The 22,011-nt window shown below is 36.3% G+C and overlaps 1 protein-coding gene and 1 long non-coding RNA gene across 2 annotated transcripts in view; one reads left to right on the forward strand and one right to left on the reverse strand.

Annotated features, from left to right (window-relative positions):
* The window catches only part of LOC124630209 (calcium/calmodulin-dependent protein kinase type II alpha chain), a 41,765-nt gene extending 25,313 nt beyond the window's left edge, over positions 1 to 16,452 (reverse strand). Inside the window, exon 1 of the mRNA XM_047163972.1 lies at positions 16,319 to 16,452. The gene's annotated coding sequence lies outside the window, so the exon portion shown is untranslated. The remainder of the gene's footprint in view (positions 1 to 16,318) is intronic.
* Positions 8,406 to 10,143, forward strand: LOC124630211. Its single transcript, XR_006984397.1, has 2 exons — positions 8,406 to 8,967; positions 9,846 to 10,143. It is a non-coding gene; the product is annotated as an uncharacterized LOC124630211 (long non-coding RNA).
* Positions 16,453 to 22,011: the final 5,559 nt, after the last annotated feature.

The following is a 22,011-nucleotide window of genomic DNA, read 5'->3' on the forward strand; positions in this document are numbered from 1 at the left end:
ATAAATAATTATATTACAGAAAATCTTTAACTACCCTTATAGTCAACGAAAAAATCTCGGCTTAGCAACCTTCTGACTGATACTAAATTTGCGTTAAAAATATCAATGTCGTGTGTTTTGCAAATCAAATTTAAGGTCTTACTTGCTCGCCATAAGAAAGTGTTTTGACGATAATTTGACGAAACTAGTGATAAGTGAAGTGGTGCATAATGTCGCATAGCTTTGGTGGGAGTATTAAACCCAATTTTAGACAGAAGTTCGGGGCAAATTATACGGCCTGATATAATCTTTAACATAAAAATAACGTCTGCAATTTTCCGTCGATTGCATAAAGGAAGTAAGTGGAATTTAGCACATGTATTTAAATAATTATTAGACTTATAGTAATAACCTGTGCGGTAACAAAGATATTTAATGAATTTTCTTTGGATGTTTTCCACCCTGTTGATATATTTGTCATACCTGGGATTCCAAATCTGTGACCCATATTCCAATATACTTCGAACAAACGAACAGTATAAAATCTTTAACGTCTTAGCTTCCTTGAAGCTAGAAGAAACTCGCATCACGAACCCAAGAGCTTGCGAAGCTTTCTTCACCATGCTGTCAATGTGTTCGTCAAAGAGAAGCTTTGAGTCATACACAACGCCAAGGTCCCGTATTTTATTAGATTTCACGAGTGTTTGACCTTTTAATACATACTTAGAGGGAATAACACGGTTACTCCTAGAGTAAGTGACAACAGAGCATTTTGAGGGGTTCAGATCTAACTTATTCCTCAGACAATAATTATCAAGACGTTCTAAATCACTTTGCAATGCTTGAACATCTGCTTGTGATGAAATAGATGCATATATTTTCATGTCATCTGCAAAGCAAAGCAACCTGGAGTGATGGAAACATTTATCGATGTCGCTTACAAAGATCACAAAAAGCAATGGACCTAAAAGGGAGCCCTGAGGGACACCGCTCGGCACTGTTACCCAGCTAGATAAGTAATTTTGTATAACTACTGCCTGAGATCTGTTGGAAATATACGATGTAAACCAACGTAATAAGTCTCCCCTAATCCCCATTGATCCTAATTTTAATATAAGGGTGGAATGATCTATTCTGTCAAAACACTTACTGTAATCAGTGTAAACGACATCGACCTGCTTACCATCACCCATACTACTAGTGATAAAATCATCTAAAAGGATAAGATTCGACACTGTCGATTTTCCTTTAACAAAGCCGTGTTGAGATTCGTTAAGACTATTTTTCAATGCGGCGTATAATTGCGTATGAATAATCTTTTCAAACAATTTTGCTATTATACACAACTTAGAAACAGGTCTATAGTTGGTCACCTCGGTTCTAGGTCCTTTTTTATGAATTGGTGTAATAAAGGCTGACTTCCAAATACTAGGCACTACACACTCAGACAGTGACTTCTTAAATAACAATGCAATAGGTATTGAAATAGCTTCGGCACAATTAACCAAAAATACTGAAGGTATTTGGTCTGGGCCTGCTGACTTATCAAGGTCCAAGTTTTTTATTAGTTTTATTAACACCTCTTGATTGATAACTACACTCGAGATATCTGACACCGGCTGACCATTTTCGAGGTCATATGTAGGAGAGTATTGAGAGGGTTGTAAAAATGTAGAAAAGAAATAGTCGGAAAATAGCTCGCAAATATCATCACCACCAGTGGCCATATTTGTACCGTAATTTATAGTACTCGGAATGTTTCCGAAGTTGGACCTCGACTTAACAAACTTCCAAAAGTACTTAGGATTGTTTTTTATTGACTGCTCCACTGAATTTATATAATTTGAATAGCACTCACTCTCTAACTTTTTTACTCTTTCTCTCAGTAAGTGATAACTAGACCTATCAGAAAGATTGCCATACTTCTTGAACTTTTTAAAATATTTATACTTTTCCTTAATAACTTTTTTTAATGCTGCAGTATACCAAATAGGGTAGCGGTCATTCCTATGGAGTTTAGACGGTACATGTTTATTAATTATATCATTTAAGATAGAATAAAAGCTATTAACCGCGATTTCAAGCGGTTTATCCCTAAATTCACTAATCCAATCTATCTGAGCAATCTCTGTATTGATTTTATCGTAATCGCCCTTATAAAACATAAGTTTTCTGCGTGCAGCTGGTCTCAAGTACGAGAATTGAAAGAACTTTACTTCAATACAGAGCGCTTTATGATGAGGATCAATAACAACTAACGGTTCCTCACACTCGGAGACTGTAACTATATCATCAGACAATATAAGGTCCAGTATCCTACCGTATTGATTTTCGATGCCATTATATTGGTTAAGGTTGAGGGTATGCAACAAATCTACTAAGAAATGCTCGTCACTGTTATTTGAATAAATTGGTGTCAAGAATGAGTCACTAGAATTGGACCTCCACGATATGCTACTCATATTAAAATCTCCAATTATTAAATATTTATCATTAGGGTTACTTATAACTAGCTCCTCCAGCCTTGAAAGAAAATTATTTAATTGATTAGAAAAGGACAAACCCAAATTTTGCCGGCACAAATACACAACACAAACATTTAAATTAAAATTGTTAGAAGATCTAATACCACATTGTTTAATTGGCAAAGTCAACCACAAGTCTTCCGCAGTACTTGCATAAGAGGGTTGAGGTAAGGCACATAACTCCTTTCGGACTGCAATGAGCACTCCACCTCCGCGAGTTTGTCCAGTAAGATCGTAATCCCTATCCCGACGCCACACTATATAGCGATCATCGAACAACTCCGAGTCACTCACACCAGGCAATAACCATGTTTCCGTAAGTAATATAACGTCGTAAGAAGTAACACTTAAATTCCAAAAGAATTGCATAGTTTTGGATCGTAATCCCCGAACATTCTGGTAGTACACCTTTAAATCACACAATGAACTCATTTTTGTAGCTTATAAAAAACAACAAATAACGTGAAAGTCTAAAGGAATTAATACTCCCCCAGTCATACAAGCAGCTAACCATCAGGCACGTCAACAACCAACTAAACACTACTTCACAGGTATAAAATAATACATAAATGCAAGCGAAAAATGCATCATACATCTCCCAGTAAAATGAATAAGATAGATTAATGACAAAACACGGCAGAGTAAGTGAGACAAATATAAATTTAGCATTATTTACCTTAAAATGAACAGCGCTATAATGCATACCACTAAACTCATTAAGAGAACAAAAGCGAGGTGTCGACGCGTGCAGTAAGCCAGGGGTGCTAAACCTATTACTATTAATACTACTATGAATTATTACTATTAAAATAAGCAAATTGGAAAAAAAGTGAAAACAATAGAAAATATTTAATTCTAGATTGAAACTGATTAAATAATTTTGTTTAAATCTAAAGTATTATTAACAATGAAAGATCGAGTTGTGTCATTTTTCCGTATATGGATTTTCCCGAACTTCACCCAAACGTACCTGTAATTTTTATCCTTGGCAATTTGTCTGACTTTATTAAGCAAAAGTTTAGATTCCGTTGTCAAGTGATCATTAACAAAGATCCTATTATCAGAATCCTTGAAACCCATATCTTCAGCTTTTATGATCTTTTTTACACGAGCGGAAGCTATATATTCTTCCTTTATGTATCTATTAATAAAGCCAACTATTATTGCTTTTTCCTTTGAGTTGAAGGTGGGAATCCTAGAAATATAATTTATTTGTGTTTTGGGTAGATTGTATCCAATTATTGTGCTTAGGTTATTCACAATTTCAAATAAATTCTCGTCCTTTTTCTGTGGCACTCCTCTAATCTCAATATTATTGAGACGCGCCCTTTGTTCACTATTATATGCTTGCTTTTGGATTGTCATTAAGGTTGCTTCCAACTGTTCTTGCCTCTGTTCTAGCTCACTAACCTTGCCTTCCACAGCGACCAATTTACTAGTGAATTCCTCTAGTTTTCTGGTAGAAGATTCCGATGAAGTCTTGAGTTCCTTTATCTCATCTTTGATACTCTTGATGTCCACCACCAGAGCAGGAAGATCAGTTAATTTAAGTTTTACCTCCTGAATTTCCCTTAACAGGCTCTCCAAAGATACCTTTTCCTTGGTAGCTGTAGGAGCGGGTGAGCAGGATCTACACGTAGAACACTTCCAAGCTGCTCTTCGATCTACTCCCAGTCTTCTCCATCCAGACTCAGAAATACCTGCGCAGCTAAAGTCCAGCTGATTTCCACAGGTGGAACACTGAACACCATCGGTGAAGCTTGTGTTACAAATTACGCAAGAATTCATAATAATGATGATTACAACAAACAGGAAAAGGTTGACGATCTCTGCTTGCAGAATTATAACGATAACTTGTAGGTAGTAGTAAAAAATTAGAAGTTAAAGGAGCGAATAGGTGAATAGGTGATACTTGGGCAACTGCCGTCCGCGAAGTGTGTTTTACCAACTATACATAGTTTTTTAGGTCTACTAAAATGGGTTAGGTATTTTATCCACCAGTTAATTAGTTTTTTTTATCATTTATTAGCAGTAAGTTAGCCTGCTTTCAAATTGCATACCTATTTGTTTGCCATTCGATTTTGTATTGTATTATAAAATACGTATCACATGTTCACATTTAAGTAGGTACCTAATAATATATATTAAGTTTGTTAAACATTGGTACTAATTTAGTTAGCAACGTCAGTTTCATCTCCCCCTTCGGCTCGCCATCATCAGGCCCTTTATTCGCCCTCGTCAAATCTGTCATTGGCAAACAGTCTGGTTTGAGAGCAAATTATTTAACTATAGCTACAAAGCTGGCCTAATTACTTCACTTTGCAAAGTTGGTTATGTACATATGGGAATATTGTACTTCGGATTTAGCAAATTCGGCTATAAAATTAAACTTTAAGCGAAACGGATCCCTGTCCGCTATAAAGGAATGCTACGAAATTGCAGACTTATTTTGCTTTCATACCTATAACAATTCCGTTACTTTGCAGATTGCTTTTGCAAGAATTCGTGAAACTCTGAATTTGTGAGTCAAACAAGCTTCGTGTTTAGTTATGAATTGATGTTGTACCATTTCACAGCCGTCGACACGAGGTGAGAACGTGGTCGAAGTGTGAAAGTTTAACGACATCAAATATTTACAAATTTCCTCTCCGAACTGGGGATCAGACGCACTCGCTCCGCTTCCCCTTAATTTATATTGCAATTTTTAATATCACCACATTTACCATTTTCGTATTACTTCCTGAAGTTTTCTCGATAATGCTCGTATCCTGCTTATTGTCAAGATAAGTCAACGATATAAAGTGTTATCGTAAAATAAGAAGTCGATTGTAATCAAGGAAAGTTTTATATCTGTCTTTCAGAAGTTGTATCACAAGGGCGTCGCGTGAACTTTTCAGATCTCATAAGCTTCGGAGTCAGAGAGGACTTGGCTGAGTAGTTTTTAGGTAGTTTCATAATAAAACGACTGGGTAATATGAAGTTACGAACGGACGTAAATGTCAATTAGCTTGCTAATAAGTAGGCCGGCCGATACAACGTACGCAATTATCGATATTCGTTGTACACTTAAGTGCTGGAGTTGAGAGAGAATAGATATGTTATTGTCAAACTTGTGTATAAATATGGTGTATGTATGCGTCACGTTAATCGAAGTAGATATGGCTTATATCTGTTCACTGTCTGTTAAAAATAAACTGTTCAATTAATTAATTTTTTCAAATCTGCAAATTAAATAAAGAAAAATGCATTCAACGAAACCTCCTTCACTTTCAGTAAATGAAAGAACTTCTTGAACTTCGCTGGCAGAATAATGAAAATGAATAAACGACCTTGTGTAGGACGTAGGTACGATACGTCCATAATGGCAATTAAAATGTAAATTTCTCTTTGCAATACAATAATTTATACGTTTGTTTGTTTAATTAAGGCTCGACATAAATACTCGTGCCTACTTATCGCCCGGACTGTAACTTTGTTGGCGGAGAAACGCGCAGGAAAATACTTCTGTTTGCGGTTTGTCAAAGGTCTCTGGAACTTTCGAGAACTCTTACGTAACTCTAGCATTAAATCGTAAAAATGTTTCTTTTGTTAATCTAATGAGCTGTGCCAACGTAATATTATTTATTACTCGAAGGAAAAATAACGAGTTGTCGAATCGAATTTCAATTGCGGGTAACTTTCTAATGTCACTGATAACAATGATTATCAGTGACATTTAGCTTTTTTATCTAATGACTGAAATGTATATCGAGTCATGTAAACAGATTTATTTACATAGGGACATGAAAAAAAAATTAGCCATATTGACATGCTCCGAATAATATCTTAAATTCAAACCTACAGCAGGAGTCTGGCTCGTGGTTTCAATGTGCTTTGGGGTACTTCAGTCTGACGATCGAGATCGACATTTGCCATTTCAGAATTCTAGAGATAAGAGCGAGTCAGCGCTATGGACGACGCAGTGTAGGAGTAAGATATAAAACGTAGCCACAGTTCTGTAGGGCGTTGCGGTCTGACCCGAGATTAGCGTGAATTGTCAGTGGTTAGCCGTAATATTTAAACTTTTACAAGTGTAATTTTCTACCACAAATAGCGATGAATAGCCATGATCGTGTTCAAACACACAGTATGTAGATACGAGTAAAACTCGACTGCTAAAAGCTTTTATTATTTCGAACGCCCATGTCGGCGCAACACTTTTCTAAACGTAACTTTCAGTCAATGGCCAAGGGCGCCATTTGCATATTCTAATACTTCTAGACAACTTGGTTCCCTTTTAACGGTTAAGTAGAAATACTTACTCAATTGGGAAGGCAATTTTCTCGCAATTATTGTGTTAACTGTTTACGTGAGCGAACTCCGTTATTATTGATTTACACGACGTGGCTTAGTTTGAGGGAGTGATAAAATAAATGAACTTTGACTGTCTGTCTAAACGGCCTGTCGGAAATGTTTCGAAATGTATATGAATATTTCATTGGTAAAGGACATTCCTTTTAAATGTATTTTAACTTTACTGAAAAGCTTGCGGTGAGGAGACAGAATTTGAGTGATAAAATTATTTCGGTCTGAAAACAGTCTTCACTCTGTTGGACATAAGTATTTCGTAGTCTTTTAGAAATAGAAATATGGCACTAAGCATGAAACATTTTGCTTTCTAGGAATTTATTCTGTGTTTTCATATAAATTATAAAATTATCATAAATTTTATGACTGGTGAATAAGTCTACTCAGATAATGATGCAGAGATGTTGTGTCAATATCATCCCCATTTTTTATTTGACGAAGATAACGTCGATTTACTCACGTGTTTAACAAACAACATACTGTAAAAACCTGCAAGTAGGTACACATAGCTTTTTTATGTTAGAGCTACCACGTGTCACGAGCGGCTACCGAGAACGTTCCTAAATAAATAACGTTATCGAACTGTAGGAACAGCGCACTAGACCGAACGAAATACATCCCGGGGGTTGCCGCTTGTTTTCTTATCGATCGGACGTGTACACTAACTAAAACACATATTTTCCGGATCGAAACCATTTGGAAAATAACAAGAAAATAAAACCATATGAGCCGACAATTTAAATGCGCTCGCTCGTGTTAAATTTGTACAGCTATTCGGAATAAAATACGAGTAACATTGCTTGTTAAAATAGAGAGACATTATACTGAGCAAAGCGAAAGAAGAAATAGTTGCAAAAAGGGTTATCGTAGAAAGCAGAATCCGGTTAGCGACTATTCCAGTATAATGATGGTCGGCCCCGCTTACTTGCGTCAATTTTCTCTCTTGACATTCCACTTGGCTCTGAGCCAATATGCTACGCTCTGTCTCTCTAACTTACGCGACTATTACTTCAAAATAGTCAACTGACTAAGAAAACCTAGTCGCCGACTTAATAATTCCTTTTCATTAAGTTAAGAACTTGTCGCGTAATGGCGGTAGTCTCACGGCAATTTCACGCCGACGACACTTAAAGCTAATTAAGCTTAGAATGACTGTCCGTGCCCTATCGACGCTATCAGTTCTTACTTGTTGCTAATTTTATAAAAGCTTTTTGTAACAAAAGTTTCTTATTTCGCGAAATCGACACTGTTATAGCATTTTATGTGAATATGTAACGACTCCTCAGAGGCCGATGCCGACTTTCAGAAAGAACTTTCAAACGTTTCTATTATGAAAGCTTAAATTGCACTAAAGTCGCGAACCGTGGAGCGAAAAGTTTCAGTTAAATAGAGTGCCGCGTTCTTCTTTTGCACTTATTTCGTAGTCAGAGCTAAAAAATGATTTTAAGATATTCCGGGAACTCGGAATTCGTGCTGCGTCATGGTGTACCTACAATACTATGTCAGTTTAAAGCAGGGCGGCATAGAGTATATTTTTTACCAGTGTGTGTTTCAGTAGGTTACATTATTAGGTCACACACTGGTCGGTGTCGTGTGGACAAGTCGATAAAGGGTAGGCGTGTATCACACGTTAGTAGCGGCCATTATACCTCTCTGTTATGTTTATTTTGTTTACATTGTCCCATTATTCCCGCTTATGATCCGCTCGCCTGCTATGCTATTGCCTCGTTAAAAATAGCTGTTTTCAGTAATTGTGTCGCGTTAATGTAAAATACAATAAGAACAAAGGCAGCTAACGTTTATCAATTTATAATTACTTGGTTAGAAAATCATCTCTTTTTAGTGGTGTAGCTTTGTACAATGTACATTGTGAAGGGTAAAATAACCAAAGTATCCGGGTCCGCCGGGTTACAAAGGAGGGACCATTGTCAATTAGTGAGATGTTTTTACTAACGGTTTTTTTACATAAGTATTTTGTATAATGTTCTAAGAAACAAAAGTTGCTCCTCTGTCAAAAATGTCTACATGCCTGTCAATCAAAAGTACGAGAGCATGTCGGTACTTTATAGGTACCTGCAAACAGCGAAGCCAAAGAAAATTCCTACTTAGAAAGTGGGTAAGTTAGTTAATGTGCGCATATACCTAATCCACGGATAAGAGGTCAACGTTCGATTTGGGGTGTACCTATTTACTTGCTTCAGTTAAGTAATGGTAGTGTACCCAAAAGACTGGCAGCATTGCCACGTTGGATGGCAATGCTCAACCTCTGTGCGAAATAAAAGCCAGCCTTTGGGTCCCGGGAAGTGTCAACCAGGCGCTGGGAAATATCCCTGGCAAGAAGGTGCGCTCTCGGACCCCACGGCCCCAGAGTTTCAACCCCAAACGGCTCAAACATGTAATTGCCTATAAGGTTACTATATTTGCGCCGCTTGACATCCAACGAGGCAATGCTGCCAGTCTTTTGGGTACATTACCCAGTGACAGCGATGAGGAGCAATTTTTTGATGCACTGTATTAGTTTTAAGTTGTATATATATATATAAGTTTATTTTATTTTATTTTCAATTAATGTAAATATGTATATTGTGAATAAATAAACCCTATTAATACAAGTAATGGTATTACCATTTCCTCGACCATGGGTTATTTTTTTTGCAGCTTTTTCACACGAATGTTGAGGGAACTGTTACTTAGGGATCAATCTATCTTCATACCCGATCTAACAGTGATACAAAGACACAAATCAAAGGCAGAATTAATCCCGTTTCAAGTTTCGAAATTAAAATAAAATGTTTGGACGTAGAATTTAGTACATTATTTTACAAAGACGTAACATAGCAAGTTCCTAAAGAAAATGTTATTATCTATTCAATCCATTTTATTTACAACCCGCAATAAAAATTGTGCGTTCACAAGATGTCCTGGATATCGTGACACGCTCCAGGCAGCACTAAACGAAGCAGGCATGAGTAGCTTATAGCTTTGTGTTTACAGGTCGGTAGTTTTGCTGTCTGCCTCGTGAAGGACGATCCTGAACACCTACGGATTGCATGCCTCTTGTGGAAACATTTTTTAAAACTGACATTTCAAAATGGTTGAAACAATTTCACCTCGTCAAAAATACCGTTTTAAACCTACAGTAGAAATTTTCCATTTAAGTACGCTTTTCATAAAGTCTTTTACATAAAAGATGTCTGCTTTTGCAATGGTTTTTTTGTTAACTTTAAACCGTGAGCCAAAATGAAACTCGTATATTGTAATATTTTTTGCCAAATAAATGTTGGAACTGCAATATACTGAATTTATATTTACTACGCCGCTTGGCTCACTTCGTTCGCAGATATGTTCCAATAAATGGTTGTTTAGCGAATTATGTAGGGATCTGGGACTTGTGGGAATTTGCAGAAGCAGTAAGCTTTCATTACCTTTCGGATACATCCATTTCTAAACGAAAGTTTTACAGTACTTTGTACCAAGGGCCGATTTCCATCTCGAAAATATGAGAGATTGTACCACATTTCAGGATAATCTTATTATTAACGGGTAGCTTACTCGATCAAGATTCTGGTTTAGGAAAGGAGTTCGACCAAACAACGTTAAGCGGTAAAAGTGGGCAAACATTGAAAGTAAGCAGTTGAGCACTGGTGAGGATGCGGAAGCAAGTCAGATAATAAAAGATATTTACCTACGAAGGGTCCTATTGTTCCCGCTCTTTGTCCTCACTTAAGTCGGATTCATTTACTCATCGAGATTTTACAAAGATTTCTGTAGAACTTGCGTAGGCCGACGGATAGAATTAGTCAGTGCAAGTTCGTTACACGTTTACAGTAAGATATTTTATACAGTCTTTAACAATGGCAATGTACCGGAAGAGGGACTGAGTTGTTTTAACCGACAACCCAAAAGAATGGAGCTTCTCTACTAGTTTAAGACCCTACCTACATTAAATATAATATAAAGGACCAAAAGACCATCTGAAGCTTTCAAAAATTGTTAAAAGTAATTCAGAAATTCTATACGAATCCCGTTACTGCTAAGGACGGGCATACCTACCTACATTAGATTTTCTAATATCTGACATAGATAAGTATAACAGTTTGCTATGAAATGTTTGATTTCATGCGATCAATCGCACGAGCGTAGGAATAACTGCTCAATAGGCACTAATGGAAGACTCATGATTGACTGACTGGTTTCAAATAAATGTTTACACTGAAATTGCTTAGTGGAAAATAAATAAAATGTTTCAAAAGTTTTGAAATCGCGCTCGGTTTAGATAAATTTGTATCAAAGGAAAGTTTCATATACATTACCTAAGAATGTGCCAATATTTTTTTGTAAATACGACCGACTGTGTATTCATATAGATTCATAAGACTATGTATGAAGTATTTTAAGAATCAAAATTCAGTCATTTTTTTGTCGTGTGGGTACAGGGTACTAGCCAGGGCCTGCCTTTCTTAATGTACCTAAAACGTTTAAAAGCACTAATCAGTACGCAGCGCCGCTGCCGTCGCGAAATGAGAACATTTTATATCTTGACTGTATCGCGGAATAACTTCAGCCCCTTTCAAGAGCCCACCCACTTTCGCCTACTTGGACGTACACTTACTTTATTAAATAGCCATTCAACTTGGTGGAGCTTCAGCGACCTATATTCTAGTGTATTTACAGCTATGAATGTCGTGATTGCTACAATTCCAACGGTAGACTTGACTGGTTGAGCATTTCAATTCTACTTATTTCTTTCTGCATAATTTTTGTTTTGTTTATCCGTACTTCTGTGCGCTCATTTTAATACCGGTTTTATGTTGCTGAAGAGGTTTTCCACTCAACAAAATTAAGCTTTTCTGAAAGCCAATAAAATTTTGTGGGTTTTTCTCCCCTAATGGCTAATCAAGATGTATGAGTGAACGCAATTTTAGCTGCTTACGATACAACGTGTTTATTATTGCCAAGTGATATCTTACTGCAGTATTATGTCAAAGTAAAAACTTACGACGCTCCGCTCTAGGCAACAAAATATATTTTCTAGCTGGGCGCAAATAAAAATTCCCGTATTTCTTTTTATCACATGTACCTAGGTAGGTAATAGCAACGTAGGTAATTTCTGCAAAGTATCTGGATAAATCTAATTTCTAACTCTGGACGTCGTATCGTATCTGCTTATATGACACAATAATGTAAGTACCCTTTGTGTCATATATATGCATGTATGTTGAGGTGAGTGAAGGTAACAGTGTATAGTTTCCGCATTTTCCGCATTCCTTTCCTTGTGTCATCCGTACCCTTGCAAAGTAATAATAGCACAAAAGGCTTTTATTTTAGTCACGTTATATACAAGGAGATGTCAAAGTTCTCAATTTTATTTGAAAACGCGTATCGATGTGACCCCACAAGAAGAGAATTGTTAAAGTTAAAAACATCCCTTCAAGAAATGCCTTGGGCGATGATGCTGGAAACGTTTGCAAAATTAATCTGTCCTTTGGGATAAAGTCTAAGGGGCTGAAATTAACTCATTTTATTATACATAAAACACAAGACCTTTAGAGGAATCCTCTGTATTTTGCTCTGTATTTTGCCCGATGTAGAAATTGTGAAAGAAAACTTATGGCGCAGTGGTAAAATAATACTTCTGATGATGAGGTAAAAATGTTATTGGGCTACCTAATTTAACGGTATTTTCTGAAAAGAAATAGAATATTAAATAGACTCAAATAGAAAATATGATGCCTCACAATTTCTATTCATAACGGTATATCCCAACGCAACGCGATCTGTAGCATCAAATGACAAAGCCTGGCGCCTCGATGGGCCGCTCACAATAGAACACCATCCTTTCTACATTTTTTAGGGTTCCGTACCTCGAAAGGAAAAAACGGAACCCTTATAGGATCACTTTGTTGTCCGTCTGTCTGTCTGTCTGTCTGTCTGTCTGTCTGTCAAGACCCTTTATCTTAAGAACGTGTGGACGTATCAAGCTGAAATTCACATGAAATACTCGGGTCTATTGTCCCTTTAGGCTGTGAAAATATCAAGCTTCTAAGCCAAGCCAATCAAAAGATACAACCGATTATGTCGATATTTTCAACAAATTCTCGACACTCGGAAAGGAATCAAAACCTACAGGGTACTTCCCGTAAACTCAGAATCTTGAAATTTGGCATGAAGCATTGTTATATAATGCAAATATAGGAAAAATTGCGAAAATCTCATTTTTTTTGTTATATAATATAATAAAAATATTTTAATAAAATGAAACTTACTACCTTATTTCTCACGAACGAATAAAGGTACCAAATTGAAATTTATACCAAATACCTAGGTCTATTGTCCCTTTAAGCAATGAAAAAATCAAACTTCTAAGTTAACGCGATCAAAAGATACAGCAGTTTTACCGACACCTTAGACGAATTTCCGTCACACGCTAGGGAATCAAAACCTACAAGATACTTCCTGTGAACTCGGAATCTTAAAATTCGGCACGAAGCAACGTTATATAGTACAGATAAAGGAAAAATTGCGAAAATGATAAATTTGAAGTTACATAAAATATTAAAATATTATTTTTGCTTACATGACATAAAATATTTTTTTAATAATTATAAACTTACTACCTACCCTTTTTCACATGAACGCGTAGAGATATTAAAGTTTTGAATAAAAAGTGAAATTCATATCAAACACTTCTTAAATATAGTGGCCTCTAAACTGTGAAAAATTTTGAATCATTCAAAGGTCATTGGGCACCTTAGTATGAAAACCATACCCACGGCGGATACGAACGAAATATAGCACAGTATAATGATAAAGGCTCTGATTTACTATGGCATTAGTCGCATCAATGTGAACCATGGGAATCTAGAGAAAATCAGGTGTAAACATCAAATATTTTCCTCATTTCAATGGGGAATTTAAACGACCAAGTTTGACGGATTTGAGAAATCATTTCTTTGTAGTGAAAGAGTATACTCGCCGTTTATTTCCATTGTCATCAGGTCAGGATCTGATGATGGAAATCCTGAGAAATCGAGGGCAACTATCAGAAATTGTAGGCATGCATAGGATTAAAACTTGATTCTCAGATGTATGTCTGGTGATACTATCAAACAGTGAAGGTTTAGAGCTTATCTGATGATGGAGACGTGAGAAAGTCGAGAGAACTCGGTATGTTTTAGTTACGTCGTGTTTGGGCTTATATTATTCGTATTGACGAGAACTTTTCACAAAAGTTAAAAATAAAAACTTTTTACAAAAAAAAAAACAACTTCTAAAACAATAAGAAAACTGTTTATATGCATCGGTCTAGATCTCGGTAGTTAAATAAATATAGATGCATCCTCTAGACACCGACTTCTAGACCGATGCACCTAATATCTTTTTAATTTCTTTCTTGCTTTTGTTTTCTTGTTGCTTTTTTATATGTTTGAAGTTGGATTTGTTTGTAAAATGCTACAAAATAAAATAAAGCAGACTTTATAAAACAAAGAAAGGGACAGAATTACACTTTTGTCGAGGCTCTAGAAACGTAAAGCCAGCAGCCCCGAATCCTACTCTCTAGAAGTCGTTGTTACAATTCGACAGCTACAAGTCGTCAGGCGGTTTCGAAAAAAACCTGAAACTGGGGCTCTTTAGGCGATTAATCCCTCAAAAATAAAAGATCCCATTCCTGCAATGGCTGCTTTAACCCAAGTTAGTAGTGAATTCTCATCACCTAAAATAAAATAAGCTCCAACACAAGGTTACGTTATAAATTGTAAAGGAGTTTCCATAACTATATCTGATCTTAGCTGTCGATCCCACAATGGCAGTCAAACCTATCTTTGTGGAAAGTCTTCGCCAATACGAATAAAATAAGCCCAAACACGTGGTAGTTGCAACATACCGTTCGGGAGTTCCCTTGACTCTCTGTAGTCTCCATAATCAAATCAGCTCCAAACCTTCACTGTTTACCAGTACCCTCAAAAATACACTCACATGTATTATGGCTCGATGCGTGCCTACAATATTCAAGAGTTGCCCTCGATTTCTCAGGGTTTCCAGATCCTCATCAGATCCTGGTCATCCGGATTGGCACCTTCCTTCTTTATGAAATGTCTTTAACAATAAAAACTAGCATTGCAACCTGTACAATCCTCTGAAACTGCTTGTCTTTTATATTTTTCAAACGATCCTGGACATTCGTCTCCATGGAATTTTAATAAAATATTATATTCAAAGAAACGTCATACCATTCTCCACGATTTAAAACTACTTCGGTTCATGTCCGCCACTTTTTACAAAGCGAGTCAGATATGCCCCATGACCTTTAAGACATAATTAGTTATTTTCAATCAGATTTCTGAATGATGACTATAAAATGTTGTATAAAAATAACTTCAATAAAATAACTTTTACAAGGTACTGGCCTACTATTTTAGTTATATTATAAAATAAAAAATATTAACTATTTTGACTCTCACGAAATTACCATAACTATGATTGTTCTAAACTGAACGGTTGGCGCGAAACTCACTTTTTATCTATACAGCATTTGTACGGAACCCTCGGTGCGCGAGTCCGACTCGCACTTGGCCGGTTTATTTTATTTACACATATCTAAGGCATAAGGCACATTCTACATACCCAGAAAACTCCTTTATAAAGAACCTCTAACTTAGCCTGCAAAGTCTTCAAGGAGTGTTTAATAGGGCTTTTTCAAATTCGGTAGCTAATTTGATACAGGTAAGTAGGTAGGTAACGTTTTACTGTATAATAAGCAAACATACCAGATAATGAATGCTAACTGTGTTGTATCTTCACTTCACTTCATTACACAATGGACACTAAATAACAGCTGGCTTTGCGACTCGTCTATTAATTAGTTCTTGTACATGTCCTTCTGTTCACACACTAAGGTACCTAATGGATTTTTCTAAATATTATGTGGAATTTACTGAGAACTGAAACAATATAACCGTAGAGTAGCTACTTAAGTGTAAAAGTGCCCTCCGGACAATAAACTGTAACTAATGAAAAATATGATGTTTTCTAACATCTTTAGGTATCTAGATACAGTTTATAAAAGAAACGGGAAGTTTCTAGTGTGGTTATTGTGGAGGGTCTCTCTATTCATGTTAGCGTCGGACTAGAACGTCCCAAGAACCGACTGAAACCTTTGTTAGAGGAAGTATCCCCTTACAGGCTTTGTGTGCAGGCCGGTAGCTCGCGACGCCTTGCGCCCACCTAATTGTCCTGGACCTCTCGCGCGGAACAACTCCACGCTTTAAATAACTATCCCTGGACAACCAGCATCAGTATCATCACAGCACTGAGCAAACAACACAAGGATTGCCTCACTATTCAGTCCTAATCGCGAGTGTTACAAGTTAAAATCAACAGTGTACAGTAAAAACAATAATCTTTCTTGCTCGTCTTCAGGATAAGTTAGCTAAGATATAAATTAGCGAGATCTCAACGTTACATACCTGAGATATCTCGAGGAGTGTTCAGAATATGAATATGAATCGCACAACCGTCGAGTAAGGCACTGTTCGTGTAGTTGGTTTAATCACGACAACCTTTATTATTGTTGGGTTGTGTAGCGTGCACGTGTCTGACGTGCTGAAGGTATTCTACAGTCCACGATACTAACAAAATTCACACGAGACGTAAACAATGGATAGTTGTTTCACACTCGTTCTAACTATAATCGAGATCGTGAGAAACTAAACGACGCGACAACTCCTGATAATTGCTCTTATTGATACGTTCTCAGAAAACTCGTCGCCTAGCATCCCGATTTTTCCTTTGCGATGTGAGACCGAAATAAAAGGGGAAAATTTAATGAAAGGTCTACAATGAAAAGAAAGCAGTCCTTCGTGTTTCAGCCCTGAATACACAAACAGGGATTGTTCAAGTCATCGGGCAGCGAATCACGTTTAATCTACCTATTTTAGACTTAGACAGGGTAGGTGCGGTGCCTACACCATGCGTTATAAATAACCTATCAACCCCCAACGGTTTTCAGTTAGTACCTCTTTTAAATGTAAAATGTTCATGAATAATCAATTTCTACTTGGTTTTTACATTGACCTTACATTAAATATTCACAGCAGAGAGTAAACTGATTAAGAGATTTTTAATGCATACCTAATTTATCGTTTTAAGTTCAGCAATAAAATAAGTTTAATGTTTCAATTGAGATATAGAGCTACATCATGATCGAACTGCTCGTGTCATAAAATTGACCCAATTTATCGTTTGACGTTCAAAACTCAATTCTTATTCGAAATTATAAATCATTGGCGTATCGCGTGTTGTCGCGTCGACAAACAGTAATAAAGTTAAATTAAGAGATACCAAAAATTATTATTAATAAATAAGTTAAAGTAATACTTCGTTCAATAATGAATAAACTGCGAAGCTAAAATGTTCGACTGAAACAATAACCCAGTTTTTTCGTCGAGCACTACAAAGCGTTCAAGTTCAGCTTCACTCCGTGTCATAATCATATTAGGCACACGTGAACCAATTATTTTCATATTTAGTCAGTTGTGAGGGGGTGTGGGGGGCGAGGTGCGGGGCGGGGCGCGCGCGATCGATACCCCGCCGGACAGGTACACTACACGTAAATAATGAAAGCGTTCAGCGCGGCCCGCTGAGGACGCCTCGTGTCAAATGTCAATAGCAATCAGATGCGATGTGGCACGTGGTTCAACATGTTTCTTTTTCATAGCCATTCACCGGTATCACGATTCTTTTCATGGAATATTGCTCTATTATTTATTACCTAGATCCAATTTAGATTTTTATATCACCCGTATACCTATAAGAGGATATAAAAATAACAATGATAATAACGTTGAACTTATATTTAGGTATGACTAAAAAAATGGAATTTGCAACATGTGTTTAAAGTTAATAAGACTTCGATATTTAAAAATATGTATTTTCTTATACATACAATATTATATTTTCCACAAACTAAACTCGATACAAAACTTGTCTGAGCTCCGTGGCCAAGTTATTTCTTGCCTACAACGCTGTTTCGTAGGATTGATATTGGCGAGCCAGGCAGGGTCGTCCTACGCTACATAGCACATGGTAGGCATGTAATCTCCAATCAAGAAATAGTTTCCGCTGCCGGATATTAGTTTTGCGACATTTTGTAAAATAATGTTATTAGTAGCTAGCTAACAGATTGAGTTATTTGCTTATGGGAAAACCATGACAGTTTTTCAGATCTTAATTTGCGAAGTATAGGCAAGAAAAAAGCTCCGGAGAAAAAATTACTGGTACCTTACGTTGTGTGTATTTAAGAATGATAAATTTTGTCTTTTCCAGGAACGAAGAGCGATGTGCAAGAAGAAAATAGTCCCTAGGGAGAAGATTAATCAAAACAGATTGTAAGTCATCGATCAACGTTAAAATTTATTATAATAAAAGCTCTGTCCGTATATTTTCTACGTCATTAATACCAATACAATTTGCAATATTTGTAATGACAAATCTTTATGTATGTAGGTAGCGCTCCCCATGAGTCAGTTTCCCCATTTCTTCTCTGTGTAATTCAGAAGGAGTATGACTCTTGGGGGAGCCGTACACGTTTACCTGCAAAATCGATTGCTGCTCTCCCGCAGATTTGGACGACTTTAGAAGGTGGAAGAAGAATAAATAGAAGCTGTGGGAAGAACATCGTTGGTCCATAATTTGACAACTGTATTCGAGTGTGTGGATAGAGTGCTGAATTCTCTAGCACCATTCGAATTCAGTGCTCGAATGTGGAGACCCGGCAAATCAAAGGGAAAATTAAATTGGGAAATTATATTTCCACATTCGACTGCCGTAGTTTTACTTTTTTACCTATGTAAGGTATGGTGTTTGGTAATATTTTTATTTTGCAGGCTTTCTGAAGAGAAACATTTCAATTATACTGGTTATAAATACTATTTAAATATAGCGTGGTTCAACATTGTTTACTTGTTATTTTTGCCTTGAACTGTTGTTTACGTTTAATAAAACGATTTATAAAAATTCCATACTGTGTTATTTGTTTTGGATCCCTTTCATGCAAATGTTGAATAAGTAATGGATTTTCTGTATTCAAGGAGGCTTTTACTGAAACACTCAAATGAACTACAGAGGTTTTCTGCAAAAGTAGCTGTCGTTAAAAATTATTATGATGCACGTCACATCATTCTGAATAGGTACCAAGTTTATTGCTTTCTGAGTGTTCACTGTATAAGAGCACTCAGGTAACTTGGCTTTCTATTGCTATGCAAGAGAGGATCTCAAGAAGACTTATAGATTCAGCTAGGGCTTCATGTTAATTGATACTGGTTTCATATTAATTTCAAGTAGTTGCTTCATAGACTGAAATGAGTTATGATTTTGAATTAATCCTATTCGGGGGTAAGGGTAGGAAAACTATTGTTTAGTTTTTAATTGCACTCGAGAAACGAAAAGTCTAGTCGTATTAGATAATATTAATAAATAATATTTCCTTCAGGTACAAAACAAACCTTAAAAGTACTCCAATAAAATCTGCTTTAGTCAAAAGTTATGCTGTTTTCTACTTTGCGAATAACATTTAGCAGTATCTCACTATTTTCGCGTAACAAGTCGACATAGAAACTGATATTTTCCGAACACAGCGTGTATTTTCCTACAATTGATACTCCGCCGTCGAGTGTCTCACCAAGACATATTACATACGTCTTCATAACGTCGCCTAGTTTCCTGTACGACATTTATACAGCACTTGTATGATTGTGATACAACTGTTACGATATTGGGAACATATCGAACATGGCTTCACCTTTTGCCTTACACCGTTTTTCTATTACATGACATTTACATCGGCCGTATTTTAGGAATAAGGTTTCTCTTACATAACGGCGGCGGCGGTTTTTTTTGTGAACTAAGCCGGCATTCACGTGACTTCACTGGACAGATTATTAGGTAGGTAGAGACCTATACGGAATAGCTGTGTATGCATAGTTCATGAAGTAGGTAGGCATTTGTCTCAAAAATACCTTTTGGAATGAAACCCTGTTTGTATCACAAACATAGGATTCTCCGTAAATGCTGTTACAATTCACACTTTACTCTCAAAGTTCTCAGTTCAGAAAATTCCTTATTCAAAATTCACTATGTAGGAATACTTATAAGCTAAAACGATATCAGTGATCCGTAACAATATAATTAGGAAAGTATAAGAATAGTTAATCCGAAGGTCAGGGTGATATAAATGAGAACCTTCCAAAAATAAGTTAGGAGCTGGGTATCGCTTTACATATGGGTATCTTGATCTAGACGCCTAGTGCCTCATCATAGTAGGTATATAACCTTCGAATAATGTGTAAGTATAGTGGTTTAGAGCGTTGTGTACATTCAGTCCTTGGCCCTAGAAGTGCCCCATACTTATATCAGAGGACTGGTAATCCTATCTAGTCATCATTTTGTTCTTTAATCCGTATCGACATTCCCGAGATATCCATATCATCGTGCTGACATGATATCAACAATCATTATGCGAGGTTTTAATTCTAATCAATATATCGCCACTACATCAGACTCATTAGCAATATTAGGCCGAGAATAGTTATAATTAACATCTAAATGACATAAACATATTCCAATTAATACCATGCGACATAGTAAATGTGGTTCCCTAGTAAGGGAATAATGCTAGGTTGGTATACTTGTCAGTTCCGTTAAGCTCTAATTTATGTTATTAACACACGGTGTACGTAATGAGCGGCCATGATTGATTATATCTAGCTGTTCTTTTATTATAAATTAACGAGAAACACACCTACATCATTTCATGGCATCGATAAGTAATTGCTATAGTATGCTTATGGGAATAGGCGGATCAGCATCTAATAGAGTAATTAGTGCTGCGTGCTTATGTAATGTAGTGTTAGTTCTATTATGTGTGTTTATTAGAGCTTTCGTGTAGTTTATTTACATTACAATTACCTAAACAAAGGTTGATTAGATAAGTGGGAATGTTTTATTGGTTTGACATTTTCGTCTGATTACTTATACAAATATTGCTCGTTGAAAGTTAGATAGATGCATGCATAGATAGATAGCAATGATCTTTCACTGCTCCATCGACGTAGCGACATATTAGCGACCCGGCCACATCCCAAACTTACTTGTCACTAACTTACTTATGATCTATGAAAATCTATCTAAGAACGTAATGTCGGAAACTCATAATAAGGAAATATCCAATGTGTCACAATAATGAAGGTATAAGAAGTATTACGAAAACATCAAAATACCTTTCCATAGATAGAAAGAAGTAAATAAATGAATTACAATCGACCACGTTTTTAGGCTTACGTACCCAAATATTAAAAAGGGATTGAAAGAAAGAAAGAAAGAAAAACCATTTATTATCGATCCTGTTAGTAAGTTGCTGTCCGTCTGTCAGCAGGCTGTATCTTCTCATTATCCGTGATAGTTAGACGGCTGAAAATTCCACAGATGATGTTAATATTTCAGTGGCTGCTAATAACAACAAGAAACGGAAACTAGTAGTAACTTAAATATTTAAGGGTGTTCCTTGTTTGTGAAGGAACAAAGGTACATAAAGAGAAATAAATGAAAATGAACATCTACGCACTATTATTGTTTCAGCGAATTATTCTACGACATACCACCTAATGAGGTCACCTTTAACATATACGTACTTGTTACATAACTTTTTGAAGAATTTAGCTAACAATTTCCTTTGGTAAAATGCGACGAATTTTCAGCAAAGTAAATTGGTGTAGGTAATGTTGGTAATTTTAATAAATTCTGAGCGTTAGATAAGAGTTTTTAGCAAAAGTAGGTACCTACTTGTGTAACTACAAACTGAATTCAGATTTTGCTAGGTGGATGTGTGTCACGTAGGTTGACTAACTTTGGTTTAATTTATGCACAAAATTATTTTCTAGAACAGTACACGACTTGAATTGTAATAACTGTAAGGTACCTTAGTAATATATTATCAGGAACTAGTGAAAATGGCTACTGTAATAAGAATGTTCTGTATAGAAATCCATTCCACGCTATGCGAGTGGGTAACCTATAGCACGATAATCCAGGCTTTTGATTGCTGTAGTCAGTACCTATATATACCTACTAAGTTTACTATCGTTGTTAGAAGTTTATGCCTAAC

Source organism: Helicoverpa zea, chromosome 5, assembly GCF_022581195.2.
Source record: "Helicoverpa zea isolate HzStark_Cry1AcR chromosome 5, ilHelZeax1.1, whole genome shotgun sequence".
NCBI classification, from domain to species: Eukaryota; Metazoa; Arthropoda; class Insecta; order Lepidoptera; family Noctuidae; genus Helicoverpa; species Helicoverpa zea.